This window comes from Arachis hypogaea, chromosome 1 (genome assembly GCF_003086295.3).
Source record: "Arachis hypogaea cultivar Tifrunner chromosome 1, arahy.Tifrunner.gnm2.J5K5, whole genome shotgun sequence".
Classification (NCBI taxonomy): domain Eukaryota; kingdom Viridiplantae; phylum Streptophyta; class Magnoliopsida; order Fabales; family Fabaceae; genus Arachis; species Arachis hypogaea.
This window is the reverse complement of record NC_092036.1, coordinates 35312964-35331636: the sequence shown is the minus strand read 5'-3', so window position 1 is coordinate 35331636 and position 18673 is coordinate 35312964. Positions and strand designations below refer to the sequence as shown.

The window sequence follows — 18673 nt, the reverse complement described above, 5'->3', positions numbered from 1 at the left end:
AGGTCTTAGATTTTGATTTTAAATCAAATAACTAATTAAAAAAGATTTGATAGGTTTTAATTTAAGTTTCAAATCAATTTCAATTAAGACTATAAATAGGATAGAGATTCGCTCTCGCCGAGATTTCTCTTCTCCTAATTTTAATTCCGCAATTTACAGTTTTTCTCTCCTAGGGTTTTCTCTGCATTATGAGCCACTAAATGTCCATTGTTAAAGTTAGGAGCTCTGTTTACCTTGCTGGATTAATAATTTATTCTTGTACTCTTGATTAATGCATTGATTCATGTTTAAGAATTGGTTTCGTTCTTCATTCTACGGATTAGTGAGAATTGGAAAATAACTCTAATATAACTTGAATTCTTTTGAATTTTGGAAAAGTTATATCATTAGAATTACAGCTTGAAACCTTTTCTCACAACTCCTTAATTATCAGGACTTAATGAGATACGTGACATATAATTGCATCATTTTTGGGTTCTTAGGGTTTGTGTGGCTTATAAATCAGATATTGAACTTAACTCTCTAGTACAATTTATTGATCAAGAAAAATTGACGGTTGGTTAGATTAGAGGAGATTGAATTGCCTAAGAATAGAAATCCAATCATGTAGAGTTTGCCATAAACTAAATCATTGCATGATCAAGGTAGTCGACATTGAATATTAATCCGGATAAGTAAACATCTCTAAAGCCTTAACTCTATTATCATACCATTTTCTCAACCATTCGCTGTTTGTTTTTCTTAATTTACCATCTTTTATGCTATTTGATTTTCAAAACTCTCATTTCAACTTGTCTAACTAGAACAATTAATCAACCATTGCTTGCTTAGCCCATTAACTCTCGTAGGATCGACACTCACTCACCTGAGATTATTACTTAGTATGACCTGGTGCACTTGTCAGTAAGTTGTGGTTTGAAAATCCATACCACTTGTACCTGGAACTTTCCTTAAACAACCACGAATCCAATTACCATAACTATCATGCATAATAGAGCCATAATCTACTCTGTGTTTCCAGGAAGATGCTTCCATCACAGTTCAGCTTGGAGAATCTACTATCTAGGCAAGTCCAAGAGGGAGGGAGAGGGTAGCAGTTCAAATAGGAAACCGAATTGAGGGCCAATTTCAGGTTTTACATTAGCAATTGAGCTCAGTATGCTACCTCGGCAACATAATTGGTTGAGTTGTTGGAAACTTAATTGTTTCTATCCATCCAACACACCGAATACTACCTACAAAAGTGAAAGGATCCCTCATGCCGAAGCCCAATTCTATCCAAAAGTTAATGTCTTGTTCCAAAAAGATAAGGGTGAAAATCCCAAATTAAACCAGACCGGTTTGACACTTTCAACGTCCCTAAGGAAATGAAGTAATGGAGAAATGATTCTAGATACACCTGCTATCTTTGGCAAAGATCTAAAGGGACAAGGTCCCGACGGTGCCGAAAAGCCACAGTCGAGAGAGTTGAGTGTGATGAGTCAAAATTGATATGCTTGTATATTTGCAAGTGTACCAAATAACTCTAAGTAATACTACGGTAAGTGGATATTGTTCCCATGAGGATTAACAGATTGAATCAAGCAATGTCTAATTGAATCTCTAATTAGATCAATCAAACATTGGGAAGAAGATTGTGAATCTTGAAATAGAATCTCGAAATAGCAAAGAATAGTGAAGGAAAGTGTTGTTTGTGAACGAGAGAATGTTTATGAAGTTGGGAAAGTAATCAGTGAATGAGATGTTAAAAGCTTCGGAGATGTTTAGATCTTAGAAAAAGCAATGCTTATCTTTTTCTACTTTGACTCATGCAAGAATATTTTCACGGCAAATCATCTATAACCAAATTCTAATTCCTTGGTAATTCAATTTTTCTTAAATTAATTAATCGCCAGGTTAAGCACGGTTTCGATTTAAAGTCACATAACTTTCAAAATACTATTATTAGTAAAGTTAAAAATCATGAGAAAGAGTTTCAAACTAATTCCGATATTAAATTTTTCAAAGTAATAACAGAGTTCAAGACAGAATTAGAATATTTTCTAATACTTCTAACCATTAAAGATGAAGAATGACTCAATCTTGAAAAAGTAGAAGAGCATGAATTAAAATAAAGAAAACACTTACATTAGTAATCCATAAAATCAAACAAAGTTCTTAACCTTTAACAGAGGAGGTTTAATTACTCATGATAGAGAAGAAAACAACATAAACTAATGAGATGAAGGATACACATATCACTCATTCCGAATCCCCTTCCTGTGAACCTTGTTTGCTTATTTATATCCTAGCTTCCTAACTTTCGAAATCTAAAAACTAATCTTATCTTCTTATATCCGAAAAATAAGATAACAACTTATTCAAATTCAAAATAATAATTCAAATCTAATCTAGAACTAAATCCTAACAACCAAATATTGTCTTTTTAGAAGAAGTTAATGCTAACTAATCAATTGAGTCTTGAATCTGCGGTTGAGTTTAAAGCTTCTTGGGAATGGCCATTGGACTTGGCGTTGAGCTTGATCCACTAATGTTGGGCTTTGATGAATTCTGGATCCATGAGAGTTGAAAAATCACTTGAAGTGGGGCTCCAAAGTTGGGAGTTGGTTACCACTTCTCAAAGTTGGGCACCAGCCCATTTCGGCCTTCCTAGGTCACGAAGGCGCTGGGCTTGGATGGAGGGAGTTGGCTGCCGAATTGGGCGCTAGGCTTCGAGGACAAGGCACCGGGCATGGTGGCTCTAGAGTTGAGTGCATGTTCCTGACGTTGGGCTTCCTTATGCTGGCGCTGGGCTTGGCCTTCTAAAGCTTGACACCAGCTTTATGTCTCTTTTCTTGGAAGTGCACTTGTGTTTTCTTAATCTTTTTATCTTGATTACTTGAAAATAAATCCTAAAAACACAATCAATCTAAAAAAACTCCAAACATACGATTGGTCATAAAAACTTTACTAAAACTTAAGAACTTTGATTTAAGCCTAAGAAAACTATTCAAAAAGAAACCTAAAAATAATTAAAAATGCCTAGGCATCAGAGTGCATGCTTAGCCACACCATGAGCTTTATCTTCTTTGGCCTGGGATGTGAAATTTTCATAGCCATTTCTAAATAGGGGAGTGATCTAATGCCATGCTGTGAGTCAGGAGCCAATCATATCCTTCTTGGTCAATTAACTATCTGATACGAATAAAATACACAACTCGCTACTTGCAAGAATTAGAGGAGCAATAACACACACTCAACAAATAAATGGCAGCATCAATAACACACCAATAGCAGCCAAAAAATGCATAGAAAATCCATAAATAGAGACAAGAACACACCAAGATTTTTAACGTGAAAAACTTTCTCAATGTGAGAAGTAAAAATCACAAGTCACCAAAACCAGGTAAATAGCTTCACTATGATCAAAATAGGGTACAAGAGAGTCACAATTTACTGCACAAAACATATATATAACAAGCCAAACAACCCAAGCATCAAAGCTCATAAAAAAAAATTCAAGAAGATGAAAATACCACAAAACATAGCTGCTGATGCGTGACTAATATCTCCAACTACAGACCTCGTACTGAAGGTCTGAACAGTGAAAACAAAGAACTAGGTGTCTGGAACACATTGTCCAAATTTGAGCTCGATCCACAATGACAAATTTATAGAGGCAACTTTGTGTATGTGCGAAAATGCTTTCTCTCTTCTCTTCTCTCTAGTATTTGGTATTTTCTAACAAATGAGATATCTCTCTTACAATCCTAACTCACCCTCAGTCACTTCACTCTCAGCCAAGAGAACCATGGACTTGGATACTAACATTTGGACTTTTTCTCCACATAGGAAGGGAGTCCAAAAACCCAACAAATCTCTCCCTTAGGACTAAGTGGAGGTAACCACCAATCCAACGATTAAGCAACAAACTTCAAACTTCCATCTTGGTAATTCAAGTTCCAATAACTCAGCATCCAAAATATTGCATATCCAATGATACCTCACATCAATATATTTGGATCAAGAATGAAAAGTAAAGCTTTTACCAAGATGTATAACACTTTGACTATCACAAAATAACACATACCTCTCTTAAGCAAACCCCAGTTCTTTCAAGAATTTCTTCATCCAAAGCATCTCCTTGCATGCTTCGGTAACGTCAATAAATTCGGCCTCTATATTAGACAAAACAACACATTTTTGCAATCTATATTGCTAAGACATAGCTCCACCCACAAAGTTGATCGAGAAGCCTAAAATAGACCTTCTAAAATCATTATCTTCTGCCATGTCTGAGTTAGTATAACTAACTAGAATAGGCTTCTCACTTCCATAACAAAACTTTATGCTAGAAGTATTACAAAGATATCTCATTATCCATTTACAGTATTCTAATGCTCTCTTCTTGGATTTTAAACAAAATGACTAACACGACCAATCATATGAGCTATTGATGGGGGAAAATCGATTCCACCCAACTAACCGGCAAGTATACCGGGTCACATCAAGTAGTAAAACTCACAAGAGTGAGATCGATCCCACGAGGATTGATTGGACTAAGCAACTTTAGTTTGATGATGAATTTAGTTAAGCTGATAGTTGATGAATTGAGTGAATTCTGATCAAGCAGAATGTAAATTGCAAAAATCTAAACGGCAGAATGTAAATTAACTGAAACTTAAATAGCAAGAAACTTAAATTGATGAATCTTAAAGTGCAAGAAATTTAAAAGAGCTGAAAATTAAATTGTAAGAAACTTAAATTGCTGAATCTTAAAGTGCAAGAAAGTAGAATTGCAGAATCTAAATTGCGAGGAAACTTAAATTGCATGAATTATAAAGAAAATCGGGTGCAGGGATTTAAACAGCAGGACAATTCGAAAAAGGAAATCAGAGAAGTTTTGAATGAAGAAAATCAGAGAAAGTGCTTCATCAGGGATAAGAGATATTCTAATCCTTCATGAATCAATTGTGTCTCAACTCCTTCATCACTCATGTGAGTAGATCTATGGCGGATTGAAAATGATTGGATCCCAATTCCTTGGTAATCCAATCTCTCTAATCACAATCAATCTTGCCAATTCCTTGATCTAATTGTCATGAAAAGAGGTTAAGTGCAAATCTCTCATCCATAAGCCACATTAACTCTCAAGATCTCAATTCTTCCCAAATAGTGTTGATCAAGAGAGTAGTGAAGGATAGAGATCCAATTCTAATGCAAGTGATTTCCCTTTCGAGGCTCACACAAACATTCAATTAATTCAACCCCCTCTTGGAGTGAAGAATTCTAAATCAAAATAGAAGATATCCAATAGCTACAGAAATGAATTGAGAAGAAGAAGAATGTCATTGATTCATTTGAATTACAATAGAGCTCTTTTCCCTAATGAAATTGGGGTTTAGTTCATCATTGCTCAAGTAAAACCAGAAAGTAGAAAGTTTCAGAGAGAAGTGTAGAAGAAAATACAAAGAGAAAAAAAAAATCAAATCTGTAACTAACTATGCTGAAATTCCTTATTGACTAACTCCGATTCTAAATCAAATTTCCTTCTATTTATATACTTTCAATTTAGCCTTCAGGTTCTTGGATTGGGCCTCTTGATCTTTGTTGGAGTTGATTGGATTGGCGCCTAAACCAATTGAGGAGGGGAGTGTGCCAATTGTGCCTTTCTGGTATTGAAGTTGGAGTCAACGTTTTTGGACAAACGTTGAGTCAAACGTCCTTGTAAAAAAATGGCTTCTGGTTGCTGTCATCAACGTTTGACTCACGTTGGAGCGCCAAGGTTCGCCTATCCACGCGTACGCGTGACTCACGCATACACATGGATGGTGCAAAATACCACTCTACGCGTTTGCATGTCCTGCGCTTTTGCGTGTTTGGGGTCAGAAAACACATCCACGCGTGCGCGTAACCTGCTTGTGCGCATGGATGCAAATCCCCCAATTCCAATTTTAAAAGCTTTTTCGAAGGTGTTAGACCCAGCATTTGAGTGGCAACGTTCCCTCAAACGTCGCTCTATCCACGCGTGCGCGTACCATACGCGTGCGCGTGGATTATCAAAACTTCAGCTTACGCGTACGCGCTGCCTGTGCGTGCACGTCGATACTCTTTTTCAAAATTGAGATTTTGGAAATCAAATCGCGCACGTTGGCATCAGCGTTTGACTCAACGTTGCCAACATTGGCCTATCCACGCATGCGCTCATAGAATGCGTACGCGTCGCTGTAATTTTTCCATTTTTCAGAAAGCACATTTCATTAGAAATGTTGGGGGTAACGTTGGCTTGCCAATGTTCCCTCCAACGTTGGCATCAAAGCTTAGCTCTTTCCCCACGTTTGAGGCAACATTGGTGGGCTAACTTGGCCACCAACGTTACTTCCTCTGCTTTGCTTCTTCCTCTGCTTTTTCTTCTTCTTTCTTGCTTCATTCTCTCCTACAATCAATCAAACAAAATGCCTCAAAGTTTGCTATAATCATGAGGTATTTACATTATTCATAACATCTATTAAAAGTAGTACAAAACCTTATGAAAAAGCACATAAAAACAACCATATTTACTTGACTTAGGAGATACATGAATTTCCAATCCAATTGCTTATTTCTTGCTCAAGAAAGTGCATAAAACCTATTAAAACTAGTGAAAAATGCTTGTGCAACGAGCATAAGATGACTTGTCATCACAACACCAAACTTAAATCTTGCTTGTCCCCAAGCAAGCAGTAAAACAAGAAAAAGGGATGAAAACAGATAAGCATGTATGTCCTTATTTAGCAGATACTTGAATTTGGGTCATGGGGTTTTATGCAGACAGAATGCAGCTCAATTATTATCAACTTTCAGATGTGAAATGCCCATTTAAGTGTTAACTTGAGTTACTGATATGAAATCTTAGTCTTTATTGATCCTTGTTAGATTTTTCTTTCTTTCCCTTTGCTTTAGAAACTTATTTTTCAATTGTAGCTCAATGTCAAGTGTTGTATCAGCTCTTTGGCTTAACTTTTAATCAACACCTCTTCACTATAGACACTTGGCTTACAATTCTTCTTAAGAACATTGGTGCCCAGCACCTCTTTGGGTCACCAAATGTCTTGTAACTAGGTTGCTCTTGATAGTGGATTTTTGGTTGATAATCCCAGGTTAGTTAACCCAAGTTACCAAGTGTTGAAACACTCCTTAGAACCTAATCATCCAAGTAGATCCTAGTACAAAGACACCACAAGCATGTGTCTTAAGGTCCAAGCTATTGGTGTCTAGCTTTTATTCTTTGTTACTTTCATTTGTTTGTTGCCAATTCTTGGCTTTTCTTTCTTCTCTTCTTGCTTTTTCTTTTTTTTTTTCAAGGACATTGATAAACCACTATTTTATGGTTTATCTTATGCTCAATTGAGTGGTTTTTATCAACTCTTTACTCACTTATTCATACAATTCGCATGTTTTACATTTTTTCCTGATTTTGTGCTATGATTGAAAATATGCTTCTTTGATCTTATATTTGCTTATTATTAATCCTCTCTTATTACCATTAGATGCCTTGATATGTGTGTTAAGTGATTTCAGGGATTACAGGGCAAGAATGACTTAGAAGATGGAAAGAAAGCATGCAAAAGTGGAAGGAATACAAGAAGTTGAAGAAACTACAAAGCTGTCAGCCTGACCCTCTTGCACTAAAACGACCATAACTTGAGCTAAAGAGGTCCAAATGACGCGGTTTCACTTGCGTTGAAAAGATAACGTCCGGGGCTTCGATTTGATATATAATTTGCCATAGTGACCGTACAGATAGGTGATGCGAACGCGTCATCCACGCGGACGCGTTGCATATGCAAAAATCAGCGTGGCAGAATTCGCAAACAGCGAATCCTGGGCTATTTTCGGCCCAGTTTCAAGCCCAGAAAACACGGATTAAAGGCTGCAAAGTGGAGGAATGAAGCAGACTTCAGATTATGCTCTCATAATTCATAATTTTAGGATTAGATGTAGTTTTTAGAGAGAGAGGTTCTCTCCTCTCTCTTAGGATTTAGGTAGGATTTTTAGAAATTAGGATTTAATTCGACTCTTCATCAGGTTCAATATTTCCTTTACTTTATATTTATCTCTTATTTTAGATACTTCAATGCTTTTATTGATATTTGATTTATGTTGCTCAATTGGCTTATGAACTTTTCATGTTAGGATTATACATTATTGAGATGTTTTTAGATTTATGATTTCAATTCAGCTTTCCACATTTTTGGTCTTGGTTAAGAAATCAGTAACTCATGAGTTATCTTAGCTCAACATAATTGATAACTGTTATCTTTGCTAATTGAACTGAACTTCAATAATCCCAACCTTTTCTAAGGAAATAAATAGGATTCGAAGGTCAAACTAATTAGTCCCTTGACTTTCCTTTGCTTTAGCAAATGTTAACTAAGTGGAATTAAGATTCAACTTTCATTATTATTGATAAGAATAACTAAGTCTGGACTTCCAATTTCTTGTACCTTGCCAAAGGTTTATTTTACAGTTATTATTATTTTATTTTACTCGTCATTCAACTAACTTTTTACCTTAATCCAAAACCCCAAAACACACTTTTTCATAACCAATAATAAGAACATACATCTCTGCAATTTCTTGAGAAGACAACCCGAGGTTTAAATACTCGGTTATCAATTTTAAAAAGGAGTTTGTTACTTGTGACAACCAAAACGTTTGTAAGAAAGGACTTTTGTTGGTTTAAGAGCCATACTTGCAACGAGTACTTAATTGTAAAGATTCTTAGACCACGCAAAAATCCTCTCTTCAAAATGGCGCCGTTGCCGGGGAATTGCAAATGTGTGCCTTATTATTGGTTATTATAAATATTTTTCAAATATATATATATATATATTTTTTTTTTCTTTTACTTGTTTATTTGTTTCTCCTTTTTCCCCCTTATTTCTGATAACTACTATGAATTCTCACCCCTCTCGCTTTGAGTTTGGTTCTAACTTTGTTGAAGGAAATAGAAACCACAGTAGGAATATGCATCAATATCAGACCAATCAAGGATGGATGGAGCCAAGAGGATCTAATCAACCCTTTAGGCAACAACACCCTCCAAGATATCATGGACAACGACCATTCTACAATGCATACCCAGCTGAAAGATATGGTGGACAACCTTGTAACTACCAACAAGCCCCACCCTGTGCCTATAGACCATCCTCACAACATAACTTTGAACCACCATACTCACAAGCCTCTTTCCACCAAACACCTCCATATGACCCTAATCCTTATCCACCACACCAACCACCCTACAAGCCATACTTAGAACCACCACCTCAATATTCACCATCTCCATATCATTATCAAGATGAACCACCTTCCTACCATGAACCCTTTCTCCCAACAAATGAACCCTCCTATCCACCCCAAACCTCCATGGAGAAAGTATTTGCCGATCTAAACTCTACTATACAAGCTCTCGTCACCCAAATTGGACCACCAAATACCTTCAATATTCAACCCTCAAGCTCCAATGCACTTGCATCTCAACCACATAATGATCCACCTATCCCATCACCACCATCCACAGAAGAACACCCACATCTATCAATCCAAGAGCAAGATGATCCCAATTATGCTATTGATATGGAACAAGAGAGATAGGATCGTCTTCGCGAACCTATACTTCATAAGGAGCTAGAGGAGGCACTAAAGGTGAAGGTAGAAGAGGCCCTTGAAGGTGAAGGAGTAATTGAAGGGAGTTGTCATGGAAAGGTAATCATCAAGGGGGAGCAAGATTCAAGGGATCATTTCAAGGAAACAGTAGATCAATTTCATGCAACCCTTCATCAATTGGAGCAAGCAATAAGTCAATTACCTTCCGGACGTTCGGACACTCAAGGGACCCCCATGGATTCATGTGGAGAATCTAATGAAGAACGTAGCATGAAGGAGAAACTAGAGACTCCAGTGGACAATAAGGAGCATGACTTTGTACTAGAACAAGTGGAGAAAGCCATAATAGTTGCAGAGGAAGAAGTGGTTGAAGATTTAGGAGATGCAGAACCTCCACGGGAACCTCAAGTCACAGAACCCTCTTCTAAGGAATTTGAATTTATTGTTGAGGAAGGTGTACAACCTCTAAGGCATGTCATGACAGAAGACTTGGAAGAGGTTAATCAAGAGATGGAGATTCAAGAAGAAGAGGCACAACCTCCCATGCCCTTGGTGAGCAATGAAGAAGAGATTGAATTGGCAGAAAGCTACCAAGAGGAAGAGGTTGAGATTGAAGAAGCTTACAAAGAGGTGGAAATTGTCAGAGAAGAGCACAAGGGAGTGGAGCTTACAAATTCATTAGAAATATCTCTCCCAAGACCATTACCGTCCAACACAACGTTCAAGTGGGTAAAATTCCTATCCTTATCCTTTACTTTCCCACTTGAATATGGGCTACTGGAGACGGATGGTCAACTTAGAGCTCTCTGTGGCATCAAGAGTAAGAGAAAGATGGTTAGTGGTAAGTATTGTCCTGCAAGGTTCAACATGGTTATGTGCTCAAAGTTTAAACGTAAAGGTTGGTGTAGAGCTCAGTTGAATGGGTCTAGGAAGTTATTTGGTAGCTCCCCTGAGGATTCTAGAAAGTTATTTGATAGCTCCCCTGAGGATTCATATTATTTGCTACCCGGATGGAATCATGATGATCAACAAGAAGACGGGTGCACAAGCAAAGCTTGGGATCCCGGAGGATATTGGACGTACAAACATTGGTGGGGATTTCTGGATGAGTTCAAGCACAAGCCGCCACAACAGGAAGCTTCTCAAATGTCCAACTTAAGGACTTTAACTAAAAGTGCTAGGTGGGAGACAACCCACCATGGTATGATCGTTTCTTTTTCATTTTTATTTAGTTTTATTTGTTTTCGAGTTTTATTTTATTTTATTGTATTGAACCTGGAATTTTGCATAAAATTCATATTAGCATTGCATTCTGCATACTGCATTAAAAAAAATGCACGCACGCGACGCGGCAGCGTCGCTGACGCGTCCGCGTCACATGTGCGCTGCGAAGAAGAGAAATCGAATAGAGAGTCACGTGAGAGCGTGGCTGGAGGCGTGCTGGTGGACGAAATTGTGATCATCAATGTTGTACTCTTTGTTGTTGTATGGAATAATTATAATGGCTCTTTGCTATGTGTGGACACAACTCCATTCAACTAACCAGTAAGTGTACTGGGTCGTCCAAGTAATAAACCTTACGTGAGTAAGGGTCGATTCCACAGAGATTGTTGGTATGAAGCAAGCTATGGTCATCTTGTAAATCTCAGTCAGGCGGGTTTAAATAAATTATGGAATTTGGAAAATCAAATAATAGTAAATAAACATAAAATAAAGATAAAGTTACTCATGTATTTCCATGATGGGAATTTCAGATAGGTGTATGGAGATGCTGTGCTCATCCTGAATCTCTGCTTTTCTACTGCTTCATCCAATCCTTCTTACTCCTTTCCATGGCAAGCTGTATATAGGGCATCACCGTTGTCAATGGCTACATCCCATCCTCTCAGTGAAAAAGGTCCAAATGCTCTGTCACAGCACGGCTAATCATCTGTCGGTTCTCAATCAGGTTGGAGTAGAATCCCTTGATTCTTTTGCGTCTGTCACTAACGCCCAGCCTTCAGGAGTTTGAAGCTCGTCACAGTCATTCAATTCCGGAATCCTACTCGGAATACCACAGACAAGGTTAGACCTTCCGGATTCCCATGAATGCCGCCATCAATTCTAGCTTATACCACGAAGATTTTGATTAAGGAATCCAAGAGATATGCGCCCGGTCTAGGGTAGAACGGAAGTGGTTGTCAATCACGCGCGTTCATAGGTGAGAAATTGAGAATGATGATGAGTGTCACGGATCATCACATTCATCAAGTTGAAGGGCAACGAATATCTTAGAATATGAATAATTCGAATTGGATAGAAAATAATAGTAATTGCATTGAAACTTGAGGTACAGCAGAGCTCCACACCCTTAATCTATGGTGTGTAGAAACTCCACCGTTGAAAATACATAAGTGAAAGGTTCAGGCATGGCCGAATGGCCAGCCCCCAAAACGTGATCAATAGTCTCCTCAGATGAAGAATAAAATAAAACTGAGACCAAAGATGTCTAATACAATAGTAAATTATCCTATTTATACTAGACTAGCTACTAGGGTTTACATGAGTAAGTAATTGATGCATAAATCCACTTTCGGGGCCCACTTGGTGTGTGTTTGGGCTGAGCTTGATCTACCCACGAGCTGAGGCTTCTTTTGGAGTTGAACGCCAAGTTGTAACGTGTTTTGGGCGTTCAACTCCGGGTCGTGACGTGTTTCTGGCGTTTTACTCCAGACAGCAACATGGAACTGGCGTTGAGCGCCAGTTTACGTCGTTAATTCCCGAATAAAGTATGGACTATTATATATTACTGGAAAGCTCTGGATGTCTACTTTCCAACGCCGTTGAGTGCGCACCATTTGGAGTTCTGTAGCTCCAGAAAATCCATTTTGAGTGCAGGGAGGTCAGATTCCAACAGCTTCAGCAGTTGTTTGTCAGCCTCCTATTAGAGTTTTGCTCAAGTCCCTCAATTTCAGCTAGAAATTACCTGAAATCATAGAAAAATATAAAAACTTATAGTAAAGTCCAAAAATGTGAATTTAACATAAAAACTAATGAAAACATCCCTAAAATTAGCTTGAACTTACTAAAAATTACCTAAAAACAATGCCAAAAAGCGTATAAATTATCTGCTCATCACAACACCAAACTTAAATTGTTGCTTGTTCCCAAGAAACTGAAAATCAAATAGGATAAAAAGAAGAGAATATACTATAAATTCCAAAATATCAATGAATATTAATTCTAATTAGATGAGCGGGACTTGTAGCTTTTTGCTTCTGAACAGTTTTGGCATCTCACTTTTTCCTTTGAAGTTCAGAATGATTGGCTTCTCTAGGAACTTAGAATTTCGGATGGTGTTATTGATTCTCCTAGTTAAGTATGTTGATTCTTGAACACAGCTACGTATGAGTCTTGGCCGTGGCCCTAAGCACTTTGTTTTCCAGTATTACCACCGGATACATAAATGCCACAGACACATGACTGGGTGAACCTTTTCAGATTGTGACTCAACTTTGCTAGAGTCCCTAATTAAAGGTGTCCAGGGATCTTAAGCACACTCTTTTGCTTTGGATCACGACTTTAACCACTCGGTCTCAAGCTTTTCACTTGGGCCTTCATGACACAAGCACATGGTTAGAGACAACTTGGTTTTGCTGCTTAGGCCTGGATTTTATTTCCTTGGGCCCTCCTATCCATTGATGCTCAAAGCCTTGGATCCTTTTTACCCTTGCCTTTTGGTTTTAAGGGCTATTGGCTTTTTCTGCTTGCTTTTTCTTTTTCTTTCTATTTTTTTCGCAAGCTTTTGTTTTTCACTGCTTTTTCTTGCTTCAAGAATCAATTTCATGATTTTTCAGATTATCAATAACATTTCTCTTTGTTCATCATTCTTTCAAGAGCCAACAATTTTAACATTCATAAACAACAAGATAAAAAATATGCACTGTTTAAGCATTCATTCAGAAAACAAAAAGTATTGTCACCACATCAATATAATTAAACTAAATTCAAGGATAAATTCAGAATTCATGTACTTCTTTGTTCTTTTGAATTAAAAACATTTTTCATTTAAGAGAGGTGAATGATTAATGGAATTATTCATAACTTTAAGACATAGTTACTAAACAATAATGATCATGAAGTAGAGACACAAAATATAGATAAACATATAATATAAAAACCGAACAGCAGAAAAGTAAGAACAAGGAATGAATCCACCTTAGTGGCGTCTTCTTCTTGAAGGACCAACAATGTCCTTAAGCTCTTCTATGTCCCTTCCTTGCCTTTGTTGCTCCTCCCTCATTGCTCTTCGATCTTCTCTTATTTCATGGAGAATGATGGAGTGCTCATGATGTTCCACCCTTAATTGTTCCACATTGTAGCTCAAATCTTCTAGGAAAGTGTTGAGTTATTCCCAAGTTGTTGGGAGGAAAGTGCATCCCTTGAGGCATCTCAGGGATTTCTTGATGATGAGCTTCCTCATGCATCTCTTGAGATCCGTGGAGGGTCTCTCTTGCTTGCTCCATCCTCTTCTTGGTGATGGGCTTATCCTCTTCAATGAGGATGTCTCCTTCTATGATAACTCCAGCTGAGTAACATAGATGGCAAATAAGATGAGGAAAAGCTAGCCTTGCCATGGTGGAGGACTTTTCGGCTATTTTGTAGAATTCATGGGAGATGACTTCATGAACTTCTATTTCCTCTCTAATCATGATGCTATGAATCATGATGGCCCGATCCACAGTAACTTCAGATCGGTTGCTAGTGGGGATGATGGAGCATTGAATGAACTCTAACCACCCTCTAGCCACAGGCTTGAGGTCTAGTCTTCTTAGTTGAACCGGCTTGCCTTTGGAGTCTCTTTTCCATTGAGCTCCTTTCACACATATGTCCATAAGGACTTGGTCTAACCTTTGATTAAAGTTGACCCTTCTAGTGTAGGGGCGTTCATCTCCTTGCATCATGGGCAAGTGGAATGCCAACCTCACATTTTCCGGACTAAAATCTAAGTATTTCCCCCGAACCATTGTGAGATAATTCTTTGGACTCGGATTTACACTTTGATCATGGTTCCTAGTGATCCATGCATTGGCATAGAACTCTTGAACCATTAAGATTCCGACTTGTTGCATGGGGTTGGTTAGGACTTCCCAACCTATTCTTCAGATTTCATGTCGGATCTCCGGATACTCATTTTTCTTGAGTTTGAAAGGGACCTCAGGGATCACCTTCTTCTTTGCCACAACATCATAAAAGTGGTCTTGATGGCTTTTGGAGATGAATCTTTCCATCTCCCATGACTCGGAGGTGGAAGCTTTTGTCTTCCCTTTTCCTTTTCTAGAGGATTCTCCGGCTTTAGGTGCCATTGATGGTAATGGAAAAACAAAAAAATTATGCTTTGACCACACCAAACTTAAAATATTGCTCGCCTTCAAGCAAGAGAAGAAAGAAGAGAAGAAGAAGAAGAAGAAAATATGGAGGAGAGTGAGGGAAGGTGTTTCGGTCAAGGTGTAGAAGAGGGGATTTGTGTTGTGTGAAAATGAAGTAGAATGGAAGGGTATATATAGGGAGGTGAGTGGCTGCAGTTTCAGTCATTTAGGGTGGGTTTGGGTGGGAAAGATTTTTGAATTTTGAAGGTGGGTGGGGTTTATGGGGAAGAGTGGATGGATGTGAGTGGTGAAGGGGGTAATTGGGAAGAGAGGTTTGAGGTGATTGGTGAAGGGTTTTTGGGGAAGTGTGTTTATTGGAAAGAGAGAATGAATGTTGAGAAGAGGGGAGAATATGTTAGGTGGGGATCCTGTGGGATCCACAAATCCTGAGATGATCCTGTGGGGTCCATAGATCCTGAGGTGTCAAGGATTTACATCCCTGCACCAATTAGGCATGTAAAATGCCTTTGCACACCATTCTGGCGTTTAAACACCGAAGTGATGCACACTCTGGGCGTTCGACGCCCATGTGTAGCATGTTTCTGGCGTTGAACGCCAGTTCCATGCTTGTTACTGGCGTTCAGCGCCAGCTTTCCTCAACGCATATTCCTGGCGTTCAAATGCCAGGATGTTGCTTGTTTCTGGCGTTCAGCGCCAGGAACATGCTTTGTTCTGGCGTTGAACGCCAGCCAGATGCACCTTACTGGCGTTTAAACGGCAGTAAGTCCTTCCTCCAGGGTGTGATTTTTCTTCTGCTATTTTTGACTCTGTTTTTAATTTTAGTATTTTTTTCGTGACTCCACATGATCATGAACCTAATAAAACACAAAATAATAATAAATTAAAATTAAAATTAGATATATAAAAATTGGGTTGCCTCCCAACAAGCGCTTCTTTATTGTCATTAGCTTGACAGTGGGCTCTCATGGAGCCTCACAGATATTCAGAGCATGATGAGGGCCTCCCAACACCAAACTTAGAGTTTGAATGAGGGGGCTTCTCAACACCAAACTTAGAGTTTGGTTGTGGCCTCCCAACACCAAACTTAGAGTTTGACTGTGGGGGCTCTTTTTGACTCTGTACTGAGAGAAGCTTTTCATGCTTCCTCTCCATGGTTGCAGAGGAAGGTCCTTGAGCTTTAAACATAAGGTAGTCCCCATTCAATTGAAGGACTAATTCTCCTCTGCTAACATCAATCACAGCTTCTGCTGTGGCTAGGAAGGGTCTTCCAAGGATGATGCATTCATCTTCTTCCTTCCTAGTGTCTAAGATTATGAAATCAGCAGGGATGTAAAGGCCTTCAACCTTTACTAACACGTCCTCTACTAATCCATAAGCTTGTCTTACTGACTTGTCTGCCAATTGAAGTGAGAATAAGGCAGGTTGTACCTCAATGATCCCCAGTTTCTCCATTACAGAGAGTGGCATAAGATTTATGCCTGACCCCAGGTCACACAGAGCCTTGTTAAAGGTCATGGTGCCTATGGTACAGGGTATTAAGAATTTACCAGGATCTTGTCTCTTTTGAGGTAGAATTTTCTGAATCCATGTATCTAGTTCACTAATGAGCAAGGGGGATTCACCTTCCCAAGTCTCATTACCAAACAACTTGGCATTCAGCTTCATGATAGCTCCTAGATATTGAGCAACTTGCTCTCCAGTTACATCTTCATCCTCTTCTGAGGAGGAATAGTTTTCAGAGCTCATGAATGACAGAAGGAGATTTAGTGGAATCTCTATGGTCTTTATATGAGCCTCAGATTCCTTTAGGTCCTCAATGGGGAACTCCTTCTTGTTTGAGAGACGTCCCAGGAGGTCTTTCTCACTAGGATTTTCGTCCTTCTCCTCCCTTGTGCATTCGGCCATATTGATTACTTCAATGGCCTTGCAATCTCCTTTTGGATTCTCTTCTGTATTGCTTGGGAGAATACTGGGAGGAGTTTCAATGACTTTCTTACTCAGCTGGCCCACTTGTGCCTCCAGATTTCTAATGGATGACCTTGTTTCACTCATAAAATTTAAAGTGGCTTTTGACAGATCAGAGACTAAGTTTGCTATATTAGAGGGGCTCTGTTCAGAATTTTCTGTCTGTTGCTGAGAAGATGATGGAAAAGGCTTGTTATTACTGAGCCTATTTCTTCCACCATTGTTAAAGCCTTGTTGAGGCTTTTGTTGATCCTTCCATGAGAAATTTGGATGATTTCTCCATGATGAGTTATAGGTGTTTCCATAAGGTTCACCCATGTAATTAACCTCTGCCATTGCAGGGTTCTCAGGATCATAAGCTTCTTCAGAAGCTGCCTCTTTAGTACTGTTGGATGCATTTTGCCATCCATTCAAACTTTGAGAGATCATGTTGACTTGCTGAGTCAACACTTTGTTCTGAGCCAATATGGCATTCAGAGTATCAATTTCAAGAACTCCCTTCCCCTGAGGCGTCCCACTATTCACGGAATTCCTCTCAGAAGTGTACATGAATTGGTTATTTGCAACAATGTCAATAAGTTCTTGAACCTCTTCAGGCATTTTCTTTAGGTGAATAGATCCACCTGCAGAATGGTCCAATGACATCTTGGAAAATTCGGATAGACCATAATAGAATATATCTAATATGGTCCATTCTGAAAATATGTCAGAAGGACACTTTTTGGTCATCTGCTTGTATCTTTCCCAAGCTTCATAGAGGGGTTCACCATCGTTTTGCTTGAAGGCCTAAACATCCACTCTAAGCTTGCTCAGCTTTTGAGGAGGAAAGAATTTATCCAAGAAGGCCGTGACAAGCTTATCCCAGGAGTCCAGGCTATCTTTAGGTTGTGAGTCCAACCATGTTCTAGCTCTGTCTCTTACAGCAAAAGGGAAAAGCATGAGCCTGTAGACTTCAGGATCTACTCCATTTGTCTTAACAGTCTCACAAATCTGCAAGAACTCAGTTAAAAACTGGTAAGGATCTTCAGATGGAAGTCCATAAAACTTGCAGTTCTGTTACATTAAAGCAACTTGTTGAGGCTTAAGCTCAAAATTGTTGGCTCCAATGGCAGGAATGGAGATGCTTCTTCCATCAAATTTGGACGCTGGTTTTGTGAAGTCACCAAGCATTCTCCTTGCATTATTATTGTTGGGTTCGGCTGCCATCTCCTTCTCTTGTTCAAAAATTTCAGAAAGATTGCCTCTGGATTGTTGTAGTTTAGCTTCTCTTAGTTTCCTCTTCAGAGTCCTTTCAGGTTCTGGATCAGCTTCAACAAGAGTGTCTTTTTCCTTGTTCCTGCTCATATAGGGAAGAAGAGAATAAGAAAAGAAAGAGGAATCCTCTATGTCACAGTAAAGAGGATCCTTTGTTGTTAGTAGAAGAGGGAAGGGAAGAAGAGTGAAGAAGAATGGTTAAGGGTAGAGGTAGTGATTTGAGATGAAGAGAGGTGAAGAGAAGTGTTAGTAAATAAATAAATAAATAAAAGAAGGAGAGATAGAGAATTTCAAAAATAAGTTTGAAAAAGTGGTTAGTGATTTTCGAAAATTAAAGATAAAATATAATTAAAATTAAAATTTAAAACAATTAGTTAATTTAAAAAGAATTTTGAAAAAGGGATGAGATATTTTCGAAAATTAGAGAGGGAAAAGTAGTTAGGTAGTTTTGAAAA

General features: G+C 38.5%; 1 non-coding gene across 1 annotated transcript; it reads left to right on the top strand.

The window, feature by feature from the left end:
• The first annotated feature begins 17667 nt into the window (after positions 1-17667).
• LOC112712638 (small nucleolar RNA R71) lies at positions 17668-17771 on the top strand. Its single transcript, XR_003157862.1, has one exon. It is a non-coding gene; the product is annotated as a small nucleolar RNA R71 (small nucleolar RNA).
• Positions 17772-18673: the final 902 nt, after the last annotated feature.